We start from the raw sequence: 25,164 nt of genomic DNA on the forward strand, positions 1-25,164 counted from the left end.
AGAAAAGTGAGAGGAGAGTCAGGATATTTGCTTATTCATACATTGTCCTCCTACAGTCCCTGATTTCTCAAAGAATTAACTTCACTGAGGACCACTGAATTTAGCCCAAGCACTTACTGTAATCTCTATAGTAAAGGTGACTGCCCTAGCACAACACCATACCTGTTCCTCACACACATGCACATCTGATCTCTCCCCTACACCCAGGCAGGGGAAAGAAGCTGAAGATACTCAGAGGATAAAAGGATATTCCAGGGCTTTATATAACGGGACTCCATGAACTGCCCTTAAGGCCTTCCGCTTTCCCTACCATCTAGGCTCCAGCTTCCAGTGCCTTCTCCTTTGCCAAGTAGATTTCAGGTCTTCTGGATCTTTTTTTTTAATTATTATTTTTATTTTTCTAAAAGGTATGTCTAGGAATTATTCTGGGGAATTGCTATTGCCTGTGTTATACAATGGGTCAGATGAGATGATCACAATGGTCCCTTTTGGCATCGGAATATATGAATCTATGGTTTGAAAACAGGTGAAGATCCTTAGAAGATCCTTGTGGAGGAGGTAGCCTTACTTTGGGGGAACGAGAGGAAGAGGAAGTTCCAGTCCCAATCTCAGTTCAGCCTCCATTCCTTCTGAGCAATGTTTGCAAAGGTTCATGCTGTGTTTCCTGCTTTGAGCACCTCTAGTGGCAAAGAGTAAACTGTCAGACAGCTTGTCACATTAAGGCTGATGTGCTATCAGGCAGTGGTGCTTGTAGGAGGGTGCACACAGACATGAGGCATATTGAAGGGACTGACCCATATAGAAAATGCCTGATGCCTGATAGCCAGTCCAGGACTGGCTTCCGTCACTTCCTTTGGAAGACTTTCAACATTTCAGGAGCTGTTAGTGATAAGAACTGGAGCACAATTCAGAACTGGAGCAAACAAGTTCAATGTTCATTGGCTTTAGCTAAAATTTCCAGGATCTGAAACTTTCCTTTTCTCAATATCATGCCTTTGCACAGTTATATACCATTGCTCCAATCTAATTTGTCTCATTTGTAATACTTGACTACCAACATAGTCACCTTAATCATCACTTAGTTACACTGTATGTTGCTGCTTAATACACCTACTTAACCTAGTGCTAGCGTATGGTACATATGGGAAGTAATGGAGGTAGTTTCTGAAATACTTTTGTTTATAAGGTTACTAACATGAATCAGAAGTAGATGCTCTTAAAATCACAGCCTTCAGCAGCACTGAATATCAGGTTTGTATATATTGGTTAGCCTAACATATTCAAGACAACATATTTTCTCTTTACACTATCTTTGCACATACTCCACCATAAGTACAAAGAATCATTATTTCCTAAATCATAATAAATAAATAAATGAATAAATAAATAACCAGCAATGTTAAATGAGCAACAGCTATTGTGATAGCCTTTATCCATTTTCACTACATTTTTCATAAACTCTCATCCTTCCAATATAAAGAAAATGTTGACATGGGAGTGATGCCTGTACTTTTGATCATTATCACCCTACCGTCCTGACCATCTGCCTGCCAGATAATCATATAATATTAATAATTAATTTCTCCTGCCTCTTACAGTTCTGTCCACACTTCAACAACATTACAGCAAGTTCAATTAATCTGTACAATATGCTTATCTTACAGCAGTTTTTTAGGAAATGTTGAAACAGAGTTTACCTTCTTTATCTGTACAGTATGACTGTATCATCTAAACGTCTTATATGAGCAATATTACCCTACACGAGCAAACAAAATAATTATTTTGAAACTAGACCTGTAGAGCTTGCTAGCTTTTACCTCTGTTAGTGTTTAATAATCTATCAACTGTTAGCACTAAGCAGTCCTATCAATATCCCTCCTCTGAATAGTCCCCAAATTTCTATGAAGATATTCCTGTGAATCCAATCACCATTTAAAAAAAAATACTGTAGTTGTATTCTCATGGAAGTGTTTCATTGACAGTTAGTGAATATTGCTTGGGTGTCAACAGAGCACCCCCAACATTAGAATAAAAGGATTCCTTGCTGACTGACATTAAGCACCAACATCTCTACTATGGGTGCAGAAAAATATATGCTTCTACTCAACTTTTAGGTAAGACACAACTCTTTGAGATACATCTTGTTATATCCTGTTCCATTCCTCCTCATTCCCATTGCTCTGCCAGAAACTCATTCCTGCCAAGATTTCTCCTCATTCAAATCTTTCTTTGAGGTCTTTCACTGAACTTCCATTGAACAATTATTATATGGCTGAATAAATTCTGAAATATATCATATAAAACAGTAAAGTGTCATAATAATTGGCACATCAACCTCTGTCTTATTGTTGGACCAGCCTTCATTGTATGTTTGATGTGTAGTGTAGATGTTTAAAGTGTATGGATGTATGGAATGCAACAGCTATGTCTAATTTAGTGCCCCAGTGCTGCAGAGGGATCCACACAAGCAGCCTGTTATATCTGAAAGGACAGGGTTTCTCAAACAGGGGTCACCGCTTGTGGAGAGAAAGCCCCTGCTGCCCTGTCCTCAGATCCGGCCGATCGCGGCTCCCACTGGCCGTGGATCGCTGCTCCGGGCCAATGGGAGCTGCTGGAAGTGGTGCGGGCCGAGGGACTTACTGGCTGCCACTTCCAGCAGCTCCCATTGGCCCGGAGCAGCGATCCACGGCCAGTGGGAGCTGCGATAGGCCGGACCTGCAGACAGGGCAGGTAAACACACCAGCCTGGCCCGCCAGGGGCTTTCCCTACACAAGCAGTGACCCCTGTTTGAGAAACCCTGTGATAGGATGCTAGATGGCACACTTTACTTCCATGTGGATCCTTTTGCTTTAGATTGTAAATACATTAGGACATGCACTGTATATTCCTAATTTTTTGCATATCATTTGTCCCACTGCCATCACTTTATAAATAATAATTAGACCCAACTTAATTTAAAGCTGATGATTTGATTTTCACACCTAATGAATGACAAGATGAAATATACAAATTGTGATAGACCCAGGCCGGTTGGGTACAGCAGAATAGCAGAAGGCAGATATACTGGCCACTGGATTAACAGTTTTCTGTTCCCTGACTGACCAGAGCAGGGGCTGCTCCAGGCTAATGAGAACACCTGACTCTAATTAACCTGCAAAGAGTCAGGTGAGGCCATTCAGTTAATGTGACCACCTGACTCTAATTAAGGCCCTGCTGTTACTATAAAAAGGGCTCACTCCAGTCAGGCAGGGGAGCCAGGAAGTCAGAGGAGAGGAAGTGCGGCTGGTTACTGAAGACACCCTCAAACCATCGTTAAAGGAGCCCTAAGGTAAGGGTGAAGAAGGGAAAAGCAGGAGAGCTGTGGGGAAGTGGCCCAGGGAAATGTAGCAACTCTGGCAGTGAAAGGTTGGCTGCCAACAACTGCTACCATTAGGGTCCCTGGGCTGGAACCCGGAGTAGAGGGCGGGCCCGGGTTCCCCCCAACCCACCACTACAGGAACAGCTCCTGGAAGGGGAAGTCAGGTCCCTGTCAGGACAGGAGGCTGAACAGAGACTGTGGGAGTTCTCTCACCAACCTCCTTGCAGCCTATGATGAAAAGGGCTCAGTAGACTGTAACCCTGGCCCTAGAGAGAGAAGGGCTACATGGAGGGTCACAGTGAGCCACTGAAGCTAGCATAAACCGCCTAGAAGCGCAGGACCCACAGGAGCAAGGTCAGAGCTCTGCCACAACTGGTGTCAGGGGTGGAATTGTGATTGTTCACAGCGTGGTGGAACAAAGAGGTGTTTACTAAAAAAAAACCAAAAAAAAAAACAAACAAAAAAACAAAAAAAGGGTGCACTGGGGTTTTTGGTTGTGGGTTTTTTTTGTTGTTATTTGTACCACCATGGAGGAGGTGGTGAGAGCACTGGTGCAAGCCACAACGGCCCAGCAGGAGGCAACACGGGCTCAGGCAATGGCACAACAGGAGTCCATGAGGTTACAGCAGGAAACCAACCAATTATTAATGAGCCAGGCGACCCAAGATCGAGCCCTCCTGCGTGAGGTTGTGGACCAGCTGAAGATCCTCACCACCCAGGCCCAGGGGTCCAATGGGACACGAACCCTGAGGGCCACTGGTTGTCTGCCAAAGATGATGGCAGATGATGACATAGAGGCGTATCTCCTCTCATTTGAAAGGACTGCACAGCGTGAGGCGTGGCCCCTGGAGCAGTGGGCCTGCATTCTCGCCCCTTTCTTGTGCGGAGAGGCCCAGAAGGCCTACTTTGATCTGCCCACTCAGGAAAAGTATAAATGGACACAAATCAGACATTAGGAATGGCAATATACAAAAACCTGTAGGAGAACACTTCAACCTCCCTGGCCACACAATAGCAGATTTTAAGGTGGCCATCCTCCAGCAAAAAAACTTTAGGACCAGACTCCAGAGAGAAACTGCTGAGCTCCAATTCATTTGCAAATTTAACACCATCAGTTTAGGACTAAACAAAGACTGTGAATGGCTTGCCAATTACAGAACCAGTTTCTCCTCCATCCTCCCTGATTGATCTAACCTCGTTATCTCTAGCCTGCTTCTTGCTTGCTTATATATACACACCTGCCCCTGGAAATTTCCACTGCTTGCATCCGAAGAAGTGGGTATTCACCCACGAAAGCTCATGCTGCAAAACATCTGTTAGTCTATAAGGTGCCACAGGATTCTTTGCTGCCACTCAGGATGCCGCTGACTATTACCGGCTGAGGGCAGAGATCCTAGCACGATCCGGGGTGACAGCAGCAGTACGGGCCCAGAGGTTCCAGGAGTGGAAATACAGGGAGAACAAACCTCCAAGGTCCCAACTTTTCGACCTCATACACCTCGCTCGGAAGTGGTTACGGCCTGAGGCATGCAGCCCAGAGGAGATATTAGAGACTTTGGTCATGGAACATTACATGCAGGGGCTGCCGCCAGATCTCCGCAAATTGGTCTGCCAGAACGATCCGTCCACCTATGACGAAATGATCACATTGGTGGAAAGACGGATAACAGCCCGGGAATTAACCCAACTACCCAAGGAAGGCCCCTCACGAAACAAACATTTGACCCCGACCATGGAGTGTCGGGCAGCCAATCCTCCAGGAAGTCCTAGGTGGAAGAAGAGGGAGGTTGAAAACCGGTCAGGAACCCAGAAGGAAGGGGAAGGGCTGAGTGGGGGGAACCCTGGGACTAAATCTCCTAACCCACGTGATAGGGGAATGACTAGAAGCAATTATAGGTGTTATGGGTGTGGGGAGTTGGGGCACATAGCTGCCCAATGCCCCAATGTCATAGAGCCAAGGCAGTGTAACCTGGGGAACGGGGCAGACCCATGCAGCCTACTCAATATTGTAGGGGTTGCAGTTACCCCACATAAATATACAAGGCAGGTAAAGTTGAATGGGGTAGAAACCATGGCACTCGTAGATTCAGGAAGTGCTATCACCCTGATTTCGGGTAAATTAGTGAAGCGCAGCCAGTTAATGCAAGCCAAGCGTACAGGGGTAACCTGTGTCCATGGGACTGTTAGCTACTACCCCATCATACCAGTAAAAATTGAAATTCAGGGAAATGTCACCGGTGTGAAAGCAGGGGTAGTTCCAAACCTCCCATATCCCATGCTCATAGGTAGAGATTTCCCTGGGTTTGGAAACTTGCTCCCACCGGAGGAATTAGAGGGAGAGGAGCTCCCTGAATTTCAGGGGGGTTCAGCAGCAGAATGTCACCTCCCATTTTTCATGGAAATGTCCCAGGAACTATTCCCTGTCCCAGGGAAAGGCAGGAAGATCAAAAGAGAAAGAAGGGCAGCCAAGGCCTTGGGTACCCGAATCCTGATACAAGGACAGAGGGTTGCCTGTGTAGGCAGACGTACACGGGCAACTGAAGGGGAGGGCCCTGAGACAGAGGAGGGGTCAGAGACCACTTCCAACCCCAACCTCACGGAGCCAGCCAAGAGGGCAGAGACAGATCCCCCAGAGTTCAGGCTGTTAAACCCAGAGAGAGAGACTTTTGGACGGGACCAGGTGGAAGACCCAAGGTACGAGAACGCCAGGAAGGAGGTGGCTGAGATAGATGGGGTACCCATAGAGGGAAAGGCCCGGGGGCCAGGGCCTTATTTTGTGATCAAGAGGAATCTCCTATACCGGGTCGTGCAAATGCAGGAGCAAGAGGTACACCAACTCCTAGTCCCTTGGAAACACCAGAAGGCAATATTAAGCCTCGCTCACAGTCACCTTTTTGGAGGACACTTGGGAGTGGAGAAAACCCAGGCGCAAATCTTACGCAGTTTCTTCTGGCCGGGGGTACATGAAGACGTCCGGCGGTACTGTGCCTCTTGCCCTGAATGTCAACTGCACAGCCCTCGTCCACATCTAAGAGCTCCTCTGGTACCCTGCCGATCATAGAAGTCCCATTTGAGCGGATCGCCATGGATCTTGTGGGGCCATTAGAGAAAACGACCCGAGGCCACCAATATGTGCTTGTCATCCTAGACTATGCAACCAGGTACCCAGAAGCTGTCCCCTTACGAAATACAGCTTCCAAGAGCATTGCCAAAGAATTAGTGGCAATCTTTGCCCGGGTAGGGCTACCAAAAGAAATCCTCACAGCCCAGGGAACACCATTCATGTCCAAGTTGATGAAGGATTTGTGTTCCCTGCTCCATGTCCAGACGCTGCAGACCTCAGTTTACCATCCACAAACTGATGGTCTGGTGGAAAGATTTAACCGAACCGTCAAGGCCATGATAAGAAAGGTGGTAAGCAAGGATGGGAAAGATTGGGACAACCTACTACCGTACCTCATGTTCGCCATCCGTGAGGTCCCCCAAGCTTCCACTGGATTCTCCCCCTTTGAGCTGTTGTATGGACGCAACCCCCGAGGCATCCTGGACATAGCCAAGGAAATTTGGGAGGAGGAACTCAGTGAGGGGAAGAATGTAATAGAACATGTACTACAGATGAGGGATCGGATAGCCCGGGTCACTCCCATAGTGAGGGAACACCTAGAGAAGGCCCAAGAGACCCAGAGAACCTACTACGACCGCCAAGCCAAGCTTCATCAGTTTCAACCTGGTGACTGAGTAATGGTACTGGCACCCACGGCCGAAGTAAGCTGTTGGCCCAGTGGCAAGGGCCCTATGAAATAGTTGAACCCGTAGGGAAAGTAAATTATAAGGTGAGACAACCAGGACGTCAAAAACTAGAGCAGATATATCATGTCAACCTTCTGAAACCGTGGCATACGCGAGAGGCATGCACAGTGATTCGAGAAGGGCTGCACCCAGGGAACAAAAATCCTGAACAGGTGAGGGTGTCTCCTGATCTAACGACAGCACAGAAGAAAGAGGTATCTGAGATGATTGCCCAATATCAAGATGTATTCTCGACAAAGCCAGGTCGCACAACCGGGACATATCACCACATTATCACAAACCCTGGGGCCAGAGTAACTATGAGGCCCTACCGGGTGCCAGCAGCCAAAAGGGAGGAAATAAAAGCGGAAATCAGGAAAATGCTGGAGATGGGGGTCATCGAAGAATCCCACAGTCAGTGGTCCAGCCCAATAGTGTTGGTGCCCAAACCTGATGGCACCACAAGGTTCTGCAATAACTTCCGTCGACTAAATGAGATATCCCAGTTTGATGCCTACCCTATACCCCGCATAGATGAACTAGTGGACTGTCTGGGGAATGCCCGGTACTTGACAACCTTAGACTTGACAAAGGGGTACTGGCAGATTCCCCTAGCTGAAGATGCAAAGGAAAAGACGGCGTTTTCTACACCAGAGGGTCTCTTCCAATATACGGTCCTTCCTTTTGGACTACATGGGGCTCCAGCTACCTTTCAGCGCCTCATGGACAAGTTATTTCGCCCCCATACCAGTTATGCTGCGGCCTACTTGGATGACGTGGTGATTCATACCCCAGACTGGGAGACCCACTTGGAAAAAGTGGGGGCGGTCCTTGATACCTTCCGGCAAGCTGGCCTTACGGCGAACCCTATTAAGTGCGCTGTAGGGTTCACGGAGGCGATATATCTTGGCTACGTGGTAGAAAAAGGTCTAGTGAAACCCCAACTGAATAAGTTAGTGACCACCTGACTCTAATTAAGGCCCTGCTGTTACTATAAAAAGGGCTCACTCCAGTCAGGCAGGGGAGCCAGGGAGCCAGGGAGCCAGAGGAGAGGAAGTGTGGCTGGTTACTGAAGACACCCTCAAACCATCGTTAAAGGAGCCCTAAGGTAAGGGTGAAGAAGGGAAAAGCAGGAGAGCTGTGGGGAAGTGGCCCAGGGAAATGTAGCAACTCTGGCAGTGAAAGGTTGGCTGCCAACAACTGCTACCATTAGGGTCCCTGGGCTGGAACCCGGAGTAGAGGGCGGGCCCGGGTTCCCCCCAACCCACCACTACAGGAACAGTTCCTGGAAGGGGAAGTCAGGTCCCTGTCAGGACAGGAGGCTGAACAGAGACTGTGGGAGTTCTCTCACCAACCTCCTTGCAGCCTATGATGAAAAGGGCTCAGCAGACTGTAACCCTGGCCCTAAAGAGAGAAGGGCTACGTGGAGGGTCACAGTGAGCCACTGAGGCTAGCATAAACCGCCTAGAAGCACAGGACCCACAGGAGCAAGGTCAGAGCTCTGCCACAAAATGAAGTCTGCACATACAAATCTTTAACTAGTAAAATAAAATGGAGGACTGTTCTGAATGGGAAATACAAGAAAGCATCCTCATTTTGTGAACCACCAAAACATAACATAGGTCTCCTGGGTTGAGACCTAATCCACCTGATCAGAATAAAGGCACCGAACCCAATCTTTTCGTCAAACGCCATTCAGTTTTTCAACATCTTTCTGGTAAAATGGTGCCAGAGATGAATGCATATTTCCTGGTATAGTTAGATTGATAAAAAGCAATCCCTGACTAATAGAGAAAGAATACTCACTGATTGCTGTGTAATCTCCACTCGATACCATACTGTCTTGACTTTTTGACATCATTCAATATTGCAAATTCATGCCTATTTTGCTGTCCACTATCAAACTTAGGTCTCCCTTAGCATTTCTGATTTTTCAGATTTCTCCCATTCATTGAATATCTGTAATTTGGATATATTTTCCCATGATGTAATACCTTGCATATTTCCAAAATTATTCTCATTTTGTGATATTCATCCAATGTTTCTCATCTATCTTGGTTTTTGTTTATATTTTCATTCTCTTCTGTTATATCCAACTGTCTGTGTAGCATCTTCTGTGCATCTTATTAACCGTCTGTTCACAAATTCTTCACAATCGCTAATAATATTTTTCAAATGAATTGTGTTCTGTTTTGTCTTTATTATGTTAAGAAAGAAGGCTGGGGAAAAGCCTAAAATACACCATAAAGAAGGCAATCACAACAGACTCCTGTGAGACTGTCATTATTCAATTTCTTAATTTCCACAATTTTGCTCTGTTAAAATGAAATTCCTTTAAACTGCTATGTAAAGGATCAGCAACCTTTGGCATGCAGCCCGCCAAGGTACTTACCCTGGTGGGCCAGGCCAGTTTGTTTACCTGCTGCGTCCATAGGTTTGGCCATTCGTGGCTCCCAGTGGCCGCAGTTCGCCGCTCCAGGCCAATGGGGGCTATGGGAAGCAATGCAGGCTGCTTCCCGCTGCCCCCATTGGCCTGAAACGATGAACTGTGGCCAGTGGGAGCCACAATCGGCTGAACCTGTGAACATGGCAGGTAAACAAACCATCCCAACCCACCAGGGTGCTTACCCTGTGCCGATCTCTGGCTATGTTCTATAAAATTGCAACATACTGTGATGAATTCATATAATTCTTGGTCACTGTCTTCCCTTTTTTATCCCATTTTTACTCAGTTTCTACCTTTTGGCAAGAGCAATAGCTTCTGCGGTTGAAGTTTCTACATTCAGGGGCATATAGTTGTATTCTAGTCAGGTTCTTGTACTACCCTCATCACCACAGTATTTGACCAACTTGTAGTAGTGCATTAAACGACTAGCATCTTATCATTACATACAACTTAATTATTTATGCCAATGATCTGGTCCACCTTGTATTTAGTTGGGACACTCTGAATACCTTTCCCCGGCCTGAAAAAGAGCTTCGCATAAGCTTGAAAGCCTGTGTTTTTCACCAACAGAATTTGGTTCAATAAAAGATATTACCTCACCCACTTTGTCATGACTAACATCTGTCACATGAGGTTTGTTCTTTCTCTCATCCTCTCCCCAGTGGAGTTGTTTTCAATAAAGTGCCCTCTCATGAATATTTGGCAGTATTTTATCAACAAATATCTGCTTAGACGCATTTCTCCATTAATATGATATGCTATGGTTTTGAGTGACATGCAAGTGGTGATCTGCAGCAGATGTTTACTGTTATTTTGGATGTTTTAGGAAAACACATGAATTGCTGAGGAAAACACCATGGAAAAGACAGGAAAGGGTTGCTAAAAAGAATGACACAAAATAATAATTTCCCATTTGTTTATTTGTATTACTATAGTGTGTAGGAGCTCTAGTTGTGTACCAGGACCCCACTATTTTAGGTGTTGTATAAATACAGAAAAAGTTCCCTGCACCAAATAGCTTATAGACTAAGTATAAGATGAATGACAGATGGATACACAGAGACAGAGAAGTTTGTACAAAGAAACAATAAGACAATATTGGTTTGTTATACGTTAACTACGTAATATAAATAAAATAAAAACCACACTTTTTTACTAAATACACCCAGCTGCAGACTAATTAGCTGACAAAACAGAATGCATCTTTTATCTGAATTTTATAGCGAATCATTTTATTGTATTTATAAGAGACATACATTTTGTCTCATTAATATAATTAAATGTTTCCCAGAACTCTTTTATTTATGGAAATCCAAAGTCACTTTCACCTATACTGATGTGAAAGGGGCAAATACAATCTTCCTGTTTTTCAGCAATACCTTTTGCAATTTAGCAATATCAGAGCAGAATTGTAAACTGCTCAAAAATATCTAAGTTATCTCAGGATATTGATTGTGAAAGGGTATGGATTTCTGGAGTGGTCAGGGTCTCAGATACAACACTGTCTTCTTTCTCTTTCATATCCTTATATGAATCTAAGTTCTAGACTGTAAATTTGAGGACAAACTTTTGTTTCTAATCTTCTCAAAGTTGCTAATAAAGAGGCAGTCAGTCTTCATCCGTAACACTGTCACTAGGCACTTTGTTTGGTATGTTGCTATTTATTATGCTATTTATTAAGGTGCTGCAATGCAGATTTCCCACTGTTGTCTGGGAGAGGCGAGCACTGAGCACTGTCAAATAACAGTAAGAAAAAACAATTAATTAAACACTTTTGGAATTGTCATGGTCTTCACTGCATGTCAGCTTTCAGCAACCACAGTACAAAGAGTCAAGCAGGTTGATGTGCTTTCTATTCAATATTGCATTTTCCATTTTAGCTATCAAAGTTGTCGTTAAACAGATGGCAGAAATCTTACAATGTTTTCTTTATCTCACCATCCATTGGTGCCCATAGGAGGTGTGGTTTATTAGAAGTCTTTTTAGGTTGATGTTTAAAAGATTCAAGTCAACTTGGGTAGTGAGGGTATAGTCTTAGGAAAGCATGGCATGACACCTTTACAACTTTATCTTTCTATTAAAATAAATTAGAAAATCACCTTTTTTTGACACATGTCATCCAGGCTCAAATGTGTGCTTGGGGCTTCACATTTTTTCCCAATTAGCAAAATTTTCTCACCAGATCAGCCACACCATCACCGGTTCATTCACCTGCACGTCCACCAATGTAATATATGCCATCATATGCCAGCAATGCCCCTCTGCTATGTACATCGGCCAAACTGGACAGTCTCTAAGGAAAAGGATAAATGGACACAAATCAGACATTAGGAATGGCAATATACAAAAACCTGTAGGAGAACACTTCAACCTCCCTGGCCACACAGTAGCAGATCTTAAGGTGGCCATCCTGCAGCAAAAAAACTTTAGGACCAGACTTCAAAGAGAAACTGCTGAGCTCCAGTTCATCTGCAAATTTGACACCATCAGCTCAGGATTAAACAAAGACTGTGAATGGCTTGCCAATTACAGAACCAGTTTCTCCTCCCTTGGTTTTCACACCTCAACTGCTAGAACAGGGCCTCATCCTCCCTGATTGATCTAACCTCGTTATCTCTAGCTTGCTTCTTGCTTGCTTATATATACCTGCCCCTGGAAATTTCCACCACTTGCATCCGAAGAAGTGGGTATTCACCCACGAAAGCTCATGCTGCAAAACGTCTGTTAGTCTATAAGGTGCCACAGGATTCTTTGCTGCTTCCATAGAACCAGACTAACACGGCTACCCCTCTGATACTTTTCTCACTAGTTATTTTACCACTCAGTAGTACACTCGTGTGTTCTTTTGCCTATTCTATCAGTGTTTTTTGTCTGATGCCTCCATAATGAATTTGTGGGCAAATCATTTTGATCATGGTGGTAGGATACTGGTCTTCAAATTTCACTTTCAGAACTGATGCTGTAGTACTGTGGTTTTCACAGTATACTTTTAGTATTGTGGTTCCCTTGCAGATATTTTCAAAATTGGTGGCTCCTCACAATCTAATACAGGGGTCGGCAACCTTTCAGAAGTGCTGTGCCAAATCTTCATTTATTCACTCTGATTTAAGGTTCCGCGTGCCGGTAATACATTTTAATGTTTTTAGAAGGTCTCTTTCTATAAGTCTGTAATATATAACTAAACAATTGTCGTATGTAAATAAGGTTTTTAAAATGCTTAAGAAGCTTCATTTAAAATTAAATTAAAATGCAGAGCCCCCCGAACCAGTGACCAGGACGTGGGCAGTGTGAGTGCCACGGAAAATCAGCTCGCGTGCCGCCTTCGGCACCCGTGCCATAAGTTGCCTACCCCAGATCTAATACCTACCTACCTTTCCTCCTTCCTTCCTGTCTTTCTTCATTTCTTCCTTCCTACTAAGGACGCAACACTGAAGAGAGACACTAGAGTTCAGACATTTTTGTGACTTTATTCAACCACATACAGATTATTTAATTATCTAATCTGATCTCATCAAGGTTTTGAAAACTATAAAAGGAAAATATGGATTTTTTGGCATATTCAGGCACAGCCTATGTTTTTAGTGAGAAGAATGAGCCTGTTAAATAAAAGTTCTTCAGCTATTGTACCGGCTTTGACAAATTTCATATAACACATAAGATGAGCCATGTTGACTAAGTCTGTGGATTCAATAAATAATATAAAATACTGACCCTTCTTAACTTGTTCTATCAACTGGTCCTATATTTTTGCTGCAAGCATTGATGGACAGTGTCATTTGATATAAGAATGGTTTTCAGTCCCATGGCTGCTTGTTTGCCAATAATAATTCTACATATGTCTATTGCTGCTGGAAGTACAACAGTCTTGCTGATGGTGTGTGCTTGTTGGCCTTTTGCAGCTGGGTTGGCCACACCATAAGATGCTTCTAAGACTTTTTGAGAACCAGTTGCTTCTTTGTAGTTGCCTTTTTAGCATTTAGCAGCCCAAGCCAATATTTCCATTGTGTTAGGAATTTTATAAGCATGTATTAATGGAGAAATCTTATCCCTAAACGCTCAAAATATAAATTAAAAAAAAAACAGACAGAATATGGTGAGGAAAAGCAGGAGCACAGATATGTGAAGTGACATGTCCAAGGTGACTAGTCATTACTGAAGAGCCAAAAATATAACCCAATTCCACAGAGTCATACTTAGTGTGGAACACCATCAACTGGACCACAATACCTCTTCAGTGTTTGTCCTACCTTTTCTTCTATTCTCTTCCTCCTTTTCTAATACTCTGGCCTAATCCTGGTGTACTTGCTTCCAGGCTTCCATTTCATAGCTCCCTGAGTCTCCATTTGAATCTCAGATGTTAACTGGATTACGAGAGAAGTGGTCTTACTCCTTCTCTGAAGGGACAATAGGTCATTCTACTGTGTGATTTTTTTTAAATGACTGATAAACATGCTTTCTAGATTATTCTATTTTATGAGAGGCACAATGAACTTTTTCCTTCTTTAACTGCCTCACCAGGGTATTATGAGATTTATTTGGTTAGTGAAGGGGGAACATAAAGACATAAAGATTTTTGAACAACCCTACAGAATTATACAGTATTGTCTCTTCTCCATACATTGATGTTACAAAATATCTGTTGTTATAAGCCTGTTAACCCCATCTATTTGTTGACTGTCCACAATAGTCATGATCATTGAATTTATGCATTTATCATTTCTTCTCTCCATCTTCATATTGGCTATACAGGTATAGATAGATAGATAGATAGATAGATAGATAGATAGATAGATAGATAATCCCCCATTATATATATTTGCTTATTTTATCTTACCTCTGACCCATTTCTTAGTTCAGCTTTATTGAGTTTCTGTCTTATCTAAAACACAATCTAAAGAAATAAACCTTTTAGGGAAAATATAGAAAAAATAGTACATAATTTTACACTTTAGCATCATTTCAGTACAGATTTATGAATGCAAATTAAGTAAGTAATAGACTGAATTTATTTTGAATAAATAATCTTACTGTATATTAGCCAATATAAATTAACTATTTATGGCAAAGATGTATTCAATGTTTTTTTTTTCAGAATGGGATTTTAATAAAATTTTGACACTTTAATGTCCCTCATTAATTAGATTATGGTATGTTCTAGAGCAGTGGTTCTCAAAGCTAGTCCACTGCTTGTTCAGGGAAAGCCCCGCGCAGTCCGGGCGGGTTTGTTTACCTGCTGCATCCGTGGATTCAGCCCATTGCGTCTCCCACTGACCATGGTTCACTGCTCCAGGCCAATGGGGGCTGCGGGAAGCGGCGGCCAGCACATCCCTCAGCCCACACTGCTTCCTGCAGCCCTCATTGGCCTGGAGCGGCAAACCGTGGCCAGTAGGAACCGCAATCAGCCAAACCTGTGGATGCATCAGGTAAACAAACCAGCCTGGACTGCCAGGAGCTTTCCCTGAAAAAGCGGCGGCCTGACTTTGAGAAGCACTGTTGTAGAGGACTCGTGGTTTAAACAGTGTTAAGCAATTTTAAATAAACTTTTCACTGAAAAAACTCACACTGGAAATTTAAAATAGTCTTTCTAAACTTATTGCAAAGACTTTTTTCATTATAAAGTCTGAAAAAATTACATTTCTGTCTTTAAAAAGATATATACACATACACACACAATCAGATTTTTTGAGAATGTCACAAGATTTGTTTTAATTGTAAAAAAGAGAATTATCTTTTGAATGTCAAGAATTATTAATAGTCAATTTTAAAAGCTAAATGGCAAATTAATTCCTTCATAAATCAATATAGAATATGCTGTAAAACCAATCATGATTTTTTCTTACTCAGTTTTAAGCATACTTTTTTGATACAATGATGCTTTCAAGAGATGTTCATTCCAAATGATTTATATAACATTGTGCATAAGGAAGCAGTTTTTAGTCACTAATGACACCAATTTTTAAAACTAATAAATATTTATTGTGCATGTAGTTGTACTTTGTCTAATAAAAACAAAAGGGATAACTTTCTATTTTCCTATCTGTGTGTAATTTGTATTAAATGCCATCAAAATATATGCATAACTACTATATTATAAAACTAAATCAGATATTCAAATATGATAAATCAAGCATTGCTTAACAATCCATTATAGCATGCACACAGACCTTTTTCATGGCTCAGAGTACTTTCAGGAATTCTTATTATCTAAAGTTTCTGATTATTTATTTACTTTATTATGTTTTTGTTCATTTGCTTGTTTCACAATTGAGTCTTTTTTGTACCTGGAGGTGTGATCAGAGATCACATATTTGCTGCTGAATAGTGGGAAAAGATACTAGTTAAAATTCTGCTGCTCTTTGCAGAAGGAAAAATGAATTTGTGTAATTCAGTCTTTCCAATGTTTTGTGAAAGCAATTATGGAACAGAAATATTTGTAAATTGCATATATTTGCAATCTTCAATATTATTTTCAAAAACAAATGTATTTAAAAAAAATCAATATACCTTTCTTATTTGCAGTGTGCAGCTACTCAAACAAAGGCAATAAGAGTCCAACAGCAGTATTTGCTTCTTTCAAACTGCTTTTTATTTCTACCTCAAATGAGCTTTAAGCAATTTTCCAAACAAGTTCAACACTTTTCCCTACTACTCTTAGGGGGTTCTTTTATTCCATCTTTATCTCTTCACTTAAAAAATAGTTATGGTTGGACATTGTTGTGCTGCTATGCATGTATTATATGAGTCTAATTCAACTCTTATTCACAACCAGTACACCCACGTTGAAATCAATGAGCTTGTACCATATTGGTTACTCACCTCAAAAGAGCAGTTCTGATTTGCACCTGCTGAGGATCTGAACCTGTATATTTATTAATTGTTCAGTAGCATCAAATATGAATATGTATTAAAATCTGGCATACTTACGCATACTTCATACTTAACAATATTCTAAAGACCAAAATCCATAGCCCAGTGCCCAACTCGAGTAGCCGAGCCTACATATGGGCATATGCAAAGGGAAGAAGTAGGAGGATTTTTTTCTCTAGAGGTTATGGAGCCACGTTGCAGAGACTACTTCAGCCCAGCAGTTGGAGTAGGTTCCACAGGCCCTTACCCATTCCTCATTGGCAGGGTGAACTGAAGATCTCAAAGCAGTGGTTTCTCTAGTTTAGTCTTTTCTCCAAGCTGACACATGCTCCAGACTCTTCCACCTTCTGCTCACTGCTTGAAAGAAGCTCCCTGTCTCACAGAGCTCAAATCTGCTCTGGAGTGTGCTCTCTACTATATTACCTCCCCCTGTGTCCAGCTCCTTTCTTATACAGTGAAACCACACCAGTTACAGAGGCAAGGAGCTCTTCCCACCTACAGTGAAAGGGGTTGAATTTTGGCCCAAAAGCCAATTTTCAACTTAAAGAAAACAGCCAAGTATAATTTAACTAATGTATTCCTCAATGCTGTGCTGGCTGATTGTGCAAATTCTTCACAGCCCTTAATAAGGGCCATAGTCTGCCTCTGGAGGAATTCACAGAGGAAATCTTCCTCAGAAAGGGATAATACCCTCCAAACTCTGTAGTATGGATGGGAAACATGTATGAAGCTACAATACTTAAGGTGTGTTGTACATATCCCCTGAGCACTAGTATCATTCTGCATATCCAAAAGAATGAATATGGGCCATTACACATATACTTAAATCATAATTTGAACAGGCACTAACAGAGTATCATAGAAACTTGATAGACATAGACAGCTGCAGCAGCACAGGAGCCATCAAACAGAGCTGTAAACAGGGGAGTTTGAGTGGGACTTCTGTTGGAGGAGAAGGTATTTGTAGCTATTTGCATTTGTATGTATGGAGGCTGGTAGGGGCAGTGTGCTGGGAGAGAAGCTGAGACCTGAGTAGAGGGCGGGGCTTCTCTGACTAGGGGTCCTATAAAGGTAGCCAGCCAGTCAGGCAGTGGCATAGGAGCCAGCAAACAGAGCTGTAAATAGGGGAGTTTGAGTGGGAGTTTACAGGGGGAATTTGGAGGAAGACTATGAGAGGCAGGCAGAGGAACACACAGGCTACTGAAGGGAGTGTGCAGTGTTCTAGCAGTGTCTTGGTGCTTGTTGGGGGTTTGTTTTGCTGTGGGTGGTGGTGTTTTGGGTTGGTTTGTGTTTCCCAGATTTACAGGATTTAGATGGGAAACCTCTGACAGATACAGAGGCAGCAGTTGTAGTAACCCAAGCAGTGGAAGACACAATGAAGATGACTGGATGTGGAAGCTGCGGCATGTACATCATCCTGGAGGGGGTACCTAAAAAGAGTTTTGTCTGCATGAAGTGCCGCCTGATAGAGTTGATGGAAGAAAAGATCTGAGGATTGGAGATGCAGGTGGAAACTCTGGTTGAGTTTAGAAGGGGGTTTGAGCAGATGATGGAGCAAAGACATGATGAGGCCAAAGGGAAAAGCTCAGACTTGCAGATGGAAGCAAGACCAAAGAACTCTGAGGGGAGACTGCTGGGTGAGGAAAGTGGACGGTGAACACATGTGACTAAGCGAACCAGGCAGAGGAAAAGACGGGCTAGTGAAGGAGCAATAGAGCTCAGGAACAGGTTTGCAGAGTTGGAAAATGGAGAAGGCACAACAGGTGGTCGCTGAAGGTGAGAGGGTAAGGAAGAAGAGAAGGGCAACTAGCCCTATAAGGAGAGGGGAAGAGTCAATGGAGATGACACCAAACATGAGCCCCAGGAGGATACAGGATGGGTTGCAGAGGATTGCAAGGGCGAATAGGAATCAAGAGGACTTGCAGCCAGAGGAAACAGGGGATAGACCGGAGAATCACACCGTCACCAGGAAAAGGCAGGTTTACATGACTGGGGACTCCTTACTGAGAAGAATAGACAGACCTGTAACCAAATTTGATCCAGAGAACAGAAGGGTATGCTGTCTGCTAAGATATGGGATGTGGACCTGAGAGTGAAGAGGATCCTAATGAGAGCGGGAAAGAATCTGCTGATTGTCCTTCATGTGGGAACGAATGATATGGCTAGAGTCTTGCTGGAACGTACCAAGGGAGACTATGCCAGGCTGGGGAAGATGCTTAAAGAAATCAAGGCTCACGTTGATCTTCAGTGGGATTCTGCCTGTTCCTAGAGAAGGTCAACAAAGGTGTGACAAGATTATGGTGATCAACAGATGGCTCAGGCAATGGTGCTATAAGGAGGGCTTTGGGATGTATGGCTACTGGGAGGCATTCAAGAACTGTTCTCTTGGGATGGACTTCACCTGAGTAGGGAGGGAAATAGACTTCTAGGATGGATGCTGGCACAACTGATTAAGAGAGCTTTAAACTAGGAGTTGTTGGGAGATGGTTGGGAGATTCCAGGTAATCACACTGTATTTTAATATTGAGAGGGAAGAAAATGATGCAAGAAAGGATACTGTCATGGGTAGGAGAATGGACATACAGAGGAAGGGTACTATAGTTACAATTCTAATAGGTGATACTGGTGGTAGAATGTCTGGGTCTAATCAGGTAAAAAAATGTGAGTGAAGCCAAACAGCAAGAATTAAGATCTTTGTACACCAATGCGAGGAGCCCAGGTAACAAAATGGAAGAACTAGAGTTACTGGTGCAGGAAGTGAAACCGGATATTATAGGGATAACAGATACATGGTGGAATCGTAGTCATGACTGGAGTACAGGTATTGAAGGGTATGTGCTGTTTAGGAAAGACAGAAATAAAGGCAAAGTTGGTGAAGTAGCATTGTATATCAATGACGAGGTAGACTGTACAGAAATAAGAAGGGATGGAATGGATAAGACAGAGTCTGTCTGGGCAAAAATCACATTGGCGAAGAAAGCTACTAGAGCCTCCTCTGAGATAGTGCTTGGGGTGTACTATAGACCACCAGGATCTGATTTGGATATAGATAAAGACCTCTTTAATGTTTTAATTAAATAAATACTAATGGGAATTGTGTGATCATGGGAGACTTTAACTTCCCAGATATAGACTGGAGGACAAGTGCTAGTAATAATAATAGGGCTCAGGTTTTCCTAGATGTGATAGCTGATGGATTCCTTCACCAAGTAGTTGTTGAACCATCTGTAACAGAATACATATGTTAGTCTTAAAGGAGCCACAGGACTCTCTGTTGCATTTGATATGGTTCCACATGGGGAATTATTAGCTAAATTGGAAAAGATTGGGATCAATATGAAAATTAAAAGGTGGATAAGGAACTGGTTAAAGGGGAGACTACAATGGGTCATACTGAAAGGTGAATTGTCAGGCTGGAGAGAGGTTACTAGTGGAGTTCCTCAGGTATCGGTTTTGGGACCAACCTTATTTAATCTTTTTATTACTGACCTTGGTACAAAAAGTGGGAATGTGTTAATAAAGTTTGCGGATGACACAAAGCTGAGAGGTATTGACAATACAGAGAAGTACCGGGATTTCATACAGGAAGATCTGGATGACCTTGTAAACTGGAGTAATAGTAATAGGATGAAATGTAATAGTGAAAAGTGCAAGGTCATGTATTTAGAGATTAATAACAAGAACTATTGTTTTAAGCTGGGGAGGCATCAGTTGGAAGTAACAGAGGAGAAGGACCTCGGAATATTGGTTGATCACAGGATGACTATGAGCCGCCAATGTGATATGGCTGTGAAAAAAGCTAATGAGGTCTTGGGATGCGTCAGGCGAGGTATTTCCACTAGAGATAAGGAGGTGTTAGTACTGTTATACAAGGCACTGGTGAGACCTCATCTGGAATACTGTGTGCAGTTCTGGTCTCCCAAGTTTAAGAAGGATGAATTCAAACTGGAACAGGTTCAGAGAAGGGCTACTAGGATGATCTGAGGAATGAAAAACCTGTAATATGAAAGGAGACTCAAAGAGTTTGGCTTGTTTAGCTTACCAAAAGAAGGCGGAGGGGAGATATAATTGCTCTCTATAAATATATCAGAGGAATAAATACCAGGGAGGGAGAGGAATTATTTAAGATCAGTACCTTGAAATTAGATGAAGGTTTCTAACCATCAGAGGAGTGAAGTTCTGGAACAGCCTTCCAGGGGGAGTAGTGGGGTCAAAGACATATCTGGCTTCAAGACTAAGCTTGATAAGTTTATGGAGGAGGTGGTATGATAGGATAGTCTACCGTTGGCAATTAATTCATCTTTGACTACTTGCGGTAAATATGCCCAATGGCTTGGGATGGGATGATAGATGTGGTGGGATCTGAGTTAATACAGAGAATTCTTTTATTGGGTGTCTGGCTGGTGAGTCTCACCCACATGCTCAGGGTTTAGTTCATTGCCATATTTGGGGTCGGGAAAGAATTTTCCTCCAGGGCAGATTGGCAGAAGCCCTGGGGGGGGGGTTTCGCCTTCCTCTGCAGCGTGATGTATGGGTCACTTGCTGGAAGATTCTCTGCACCTTGAAGTCTTTAAACCATGATTTGAGGACTTCAATGTCTCAGACACAGGTTTGATACAGGAGTGTGTGGGTGAGATTCTGTGGCCTGCATTGTACAGGAGGTCAGACTAGATGACCATAATAGCGCTTTCTGACCTTAAAGTCTGTGATTCTATGATTCTATATTACACCCAGTATAACAAAACTGCAGCCCAGAGTACACAGAGTATTGGCCCTAACAAATCTTAAACAAGCCTTTCTCACTGATTAAATGGCAATTTTATCAGGATGTCAAGTTAATTATCCAACCACCCTTATTAAAATGTTCAAAATAAAAGACAGAAAATATGCTCTTTATGCTAGAGTTTCGTTCTTCAGATTTTGGGATTAAATAAGAGAAAGCTCTAAAACAGATATAGATTCTCTGTAGTAAAATGTGCCATTCATTTAAAGTAGAACAATAGAACAACAAAGAGCAAAGTCAATAGCTTGTGTCAACTGATAAAAATCAATACAAGGGATTCATATTTATTATATTGGATAGTACTCTCATTCCCTAAAGAGGTATGGGGTGACAGCCCTTGCAGGAGACAAGTGTGTGTGTGTGTGCGCATGCACATATGTGTGGACATTATACCTGAGAAAAGACATTCTCTCTCTCTCAGTAGAGAGAAATCCATATAGATCTTGTCCCTGTTTATGGAACTATTTTGCAACCTTTGAGTCATCTCACAGAAAATAAATGTCTTCATTAAGTCTTCATGAGTCGTATGTGTACGTGCCACCACCAGTTCTCAGGCCTGTGGGACAACATACGGGAATCCGTGGGTGATGTGGACCTAAAAAAGTAGCTCTGAGTACCCATTTCTTCTGCTGGCATAGAGTACACAGCTAAGGGAAAGGAGCCAAAAACTGACACATTCCTGTGCTCTGATGATCTCTGGTCACTGCAACAGCAACTTGGGGCTGCTGGCAGATGACTTCTCTGTCTACTCCAATTTATCCTGGGTGTGGAAGCAGCCCATGATCATGAAAGCACTAAGCACATTTTGCACCCTCCCCTCCTGAGGCACACTTCATTAATAGCTGAGGATCACACTGGAAAGAACAGCAGAACAGCAGCCTGCATTAAAAGGTGGGTGCAAACCTTTCACTCCATACTCACTCTACTCCAAAGTGTCTGTGTTGCTTGTTATTTGATTGTCACTCAGCCTGGGCATGGCAGGGAGAGGGAGAGACCATTTTTGGATGCCTGAGGAATCTTGCCACTATAAGCTGGGGAGGCATCAGTTGGAAGTAACAGAGGAGGAGACACAAGACACACAAATGGCAAGATTCAAATGATATACAGAATGAGATCATGGAGCAAAAACTAAATTATATCGAACGATTTACCTGTATATCCTAAACAACAATATCTAAGCAATAAAGCCTTCATTTTTTCAATATGTTTATCATAACAGGGACGACAATGCTTTATTACTAAATGAGTATACTACAGGAAGTAAATATAATGAAAGAACAGAGAAACTATTACTATTATTTATTATTATCAATATTATTTACTTGTTAAGTCAATGTCAACATTGTGTTCTTTTGGTCTGATCCAAATTTAATTGAAGTCATATAAAGACTTCCATTGATTCAATGGGCTTTGGAATAGCTTGCTCATTATGCTCTTGCTCCTTACCCTTGCTGTGAGCTTCAGCAGTATGGAAGAATAGCTGCGGTGATAAATAGCAATGCCCAAGCGATAGGCAAGGAGGTGGATTCCCACCCACTTTAAAACAATTTATTTAGCTGGCATTTCCCCCTCTTATTTTTCACTTTTACTGACAGCAATGGCTGGGCACAGACAAAACAGCCTGGAGAAACCTTCCATACATGGAGTGTACTGAAGCTGGATTGGAGATAAGGGTAGTCTTGCCATCAGCAGAGGCATCAGAAGATGATATGAGAGAATTGTGGAGAAGGGTATCTCCCAGACACAGAGCCAACTGGAAGGTATAGGGATCCCACTACATGCAGAGCCAGGGGGTGACAATTTGAAAGTGTGCGGTCTCATGCAAAGTGTTAGAAGAAGTAAAGCCAATGTGCGTATGTATGTGTGCACAGACGTTAGTTATTTTCATAAAGGAGCCATAAAGAGCCAGTCTGGGGTCACAGGCATTCTTGTCAAGAGTACATCCAGTCACAACCAATCTGGGCTTAAGAGAGGACCCACCATGTATTGAGCTATGACAAGTAGGGGAAAGCTGAATAGGAAAGGGTGGGTTATCACTAAAGTAGTGAGCTTCAGCCATCAGGGGCACTGAGGGTTCTTATTATGTGTAGACTAGCAGCAACAAGGAAGTATATGGTGCATCTCCCCATGTACAAGGCCAGTAGAAGTCAGTGAATAGTCAACAACTCACATCAGAACTATGGACAGTGGTAGGGAGCATGCACAACAGGAGCCGTGAAGTTAGTAGTCACATAAGGGTCTCCACCCTGATAATAGGCATGGATTTAATGTCAGTATTCATAATTTATATGATAGTTATTGATCTCATAGTAAGAATCATCTAAGCCTCAGGATATACTTGTAATAACTGTCGTATACTGTGATTACACAGTAAATACATAGGAAGAGTATCCTGACTCCACCCCCATGATTCAGGAGCAGAGGGCTTCCCCAGTATGCAAATTTTGACTCTTCCACACAAAGTATGGGTCAACCCCACTGTTCTCCTTCATCTTCTGCCCCCTTTCCTGGACCTCACAAAGGACCCATACTGTATTGTATATTCTCAGGTCCTTTCAGGCATACTGGACAAATGGGATACTAAAAATTTTTCAAGAAGACCTGTTATTGTGAAATGTCAAGACTAGTTTTGGAAGCTAAGGAGTTTGATTAAACACCCAGGGCTAGATCCTAAAATGATATACATTTGAAAATTCCTCCATAACTATCTGATGTAATGTATTATAGGAGGTAAAGGTATGGGGTAGCTGCTGAAGCTCACTGCAGATTGTTTTTCTTTTAGATTTATATTTCTAAATAACAAGTGTGTGGAATTGGTATCCTTTAACTGAAAACTTTTTTATTTCCACTTTGCTTCACAAGGAGATTTAGAAAGAAAATCTTGATGCCTTATCTTCTGTGCAATTCAGAATACTGGCAATGCAAATTGTTAAAAGAAATGACCTTCATAGACCATTTTTTTTCCTTTTTGAAAGATGAAGGATGGGGTATTTTGTAATTCAGATAACCTTCATTCGTAGCTAGTTAACTAAGTATTGGATTTTATTGAGAAATTAAGACACCGGGCATTTGGATTAGTAGTGTTTGCCATCATTCATACTCAATAATTGAGGTCACAGGGATTATAAACTCTAATGTGTCAAATTGAATTCACTAAAAACACATCTAAAATCCTTTAATTATCAGCTTTTGGGGCTATGGATTAACCAGAATCTGTCAGTAACAAACAGACATTCTGTTTACTTCCCCCCCTCAAGCTACAGATATTTCTGTAGTCCCATAATATAAAAATGAAATCTAAAACAAAACACCTTGATTCCTTTGGAGCGTTTATATTATTGCCTAATTGCAATTGCTATATATTTCTTTCTGCCATTACTAAATTGATAATAAATTGGATACAACTTGGGGTCTTTAACACACTCTGTCATCATTTGATTGGAAATCATGTTCAGATAGAATGCTGATGTCTGGTCTGTATACAGAGTGGCAGGTAGAAAGATCTACACAAAGCAAAGGAGACAGAAATTGTTACAGTATTTTCTGTTTCATTTTCTCCTGGATGCCATTTGCAGAGTTTCTCTCTGGTTTTGTTTGTGTGGCTAAAAGACAGGCCTTCTTCTTCCTTTTTTTCTCATACATCTATTCATATTCACCCATGTAATGCTTTTGGAAATTTAGATTGGAAGTATGAATATTTACTATCTTAGAGACGAGTTATTGTTTGTTTGTCATAGTTGGTATGGCTTTATAAAAAGCCAGTTTTCCTTTCATGTAATTTTGTAGTGTTGTTGATAATGCTCTATCTTTACCAGCCATTAAGGACAAGTTTCAGCCATTTCTCTGTTTGAATCTACCAAAACCATTAACAAAGACTACAGTCATTAACATATTCAGAAAATGTTCGACAATCACATAGAT

This window comes from Mauremys reevesii, linkage group 1 (assembly GCF_016161935.1).
Source record: "Mauremys reevesii isolate NIE-2019 linkage group 1, ASM1616193v1, whole genome shotgun sequence".
Taxonomy (NCBI): Eukaryota; Metazoa; Chordata; order Testudines; family Geoemydidae; genus Mauremys; species Mauremys reevesii.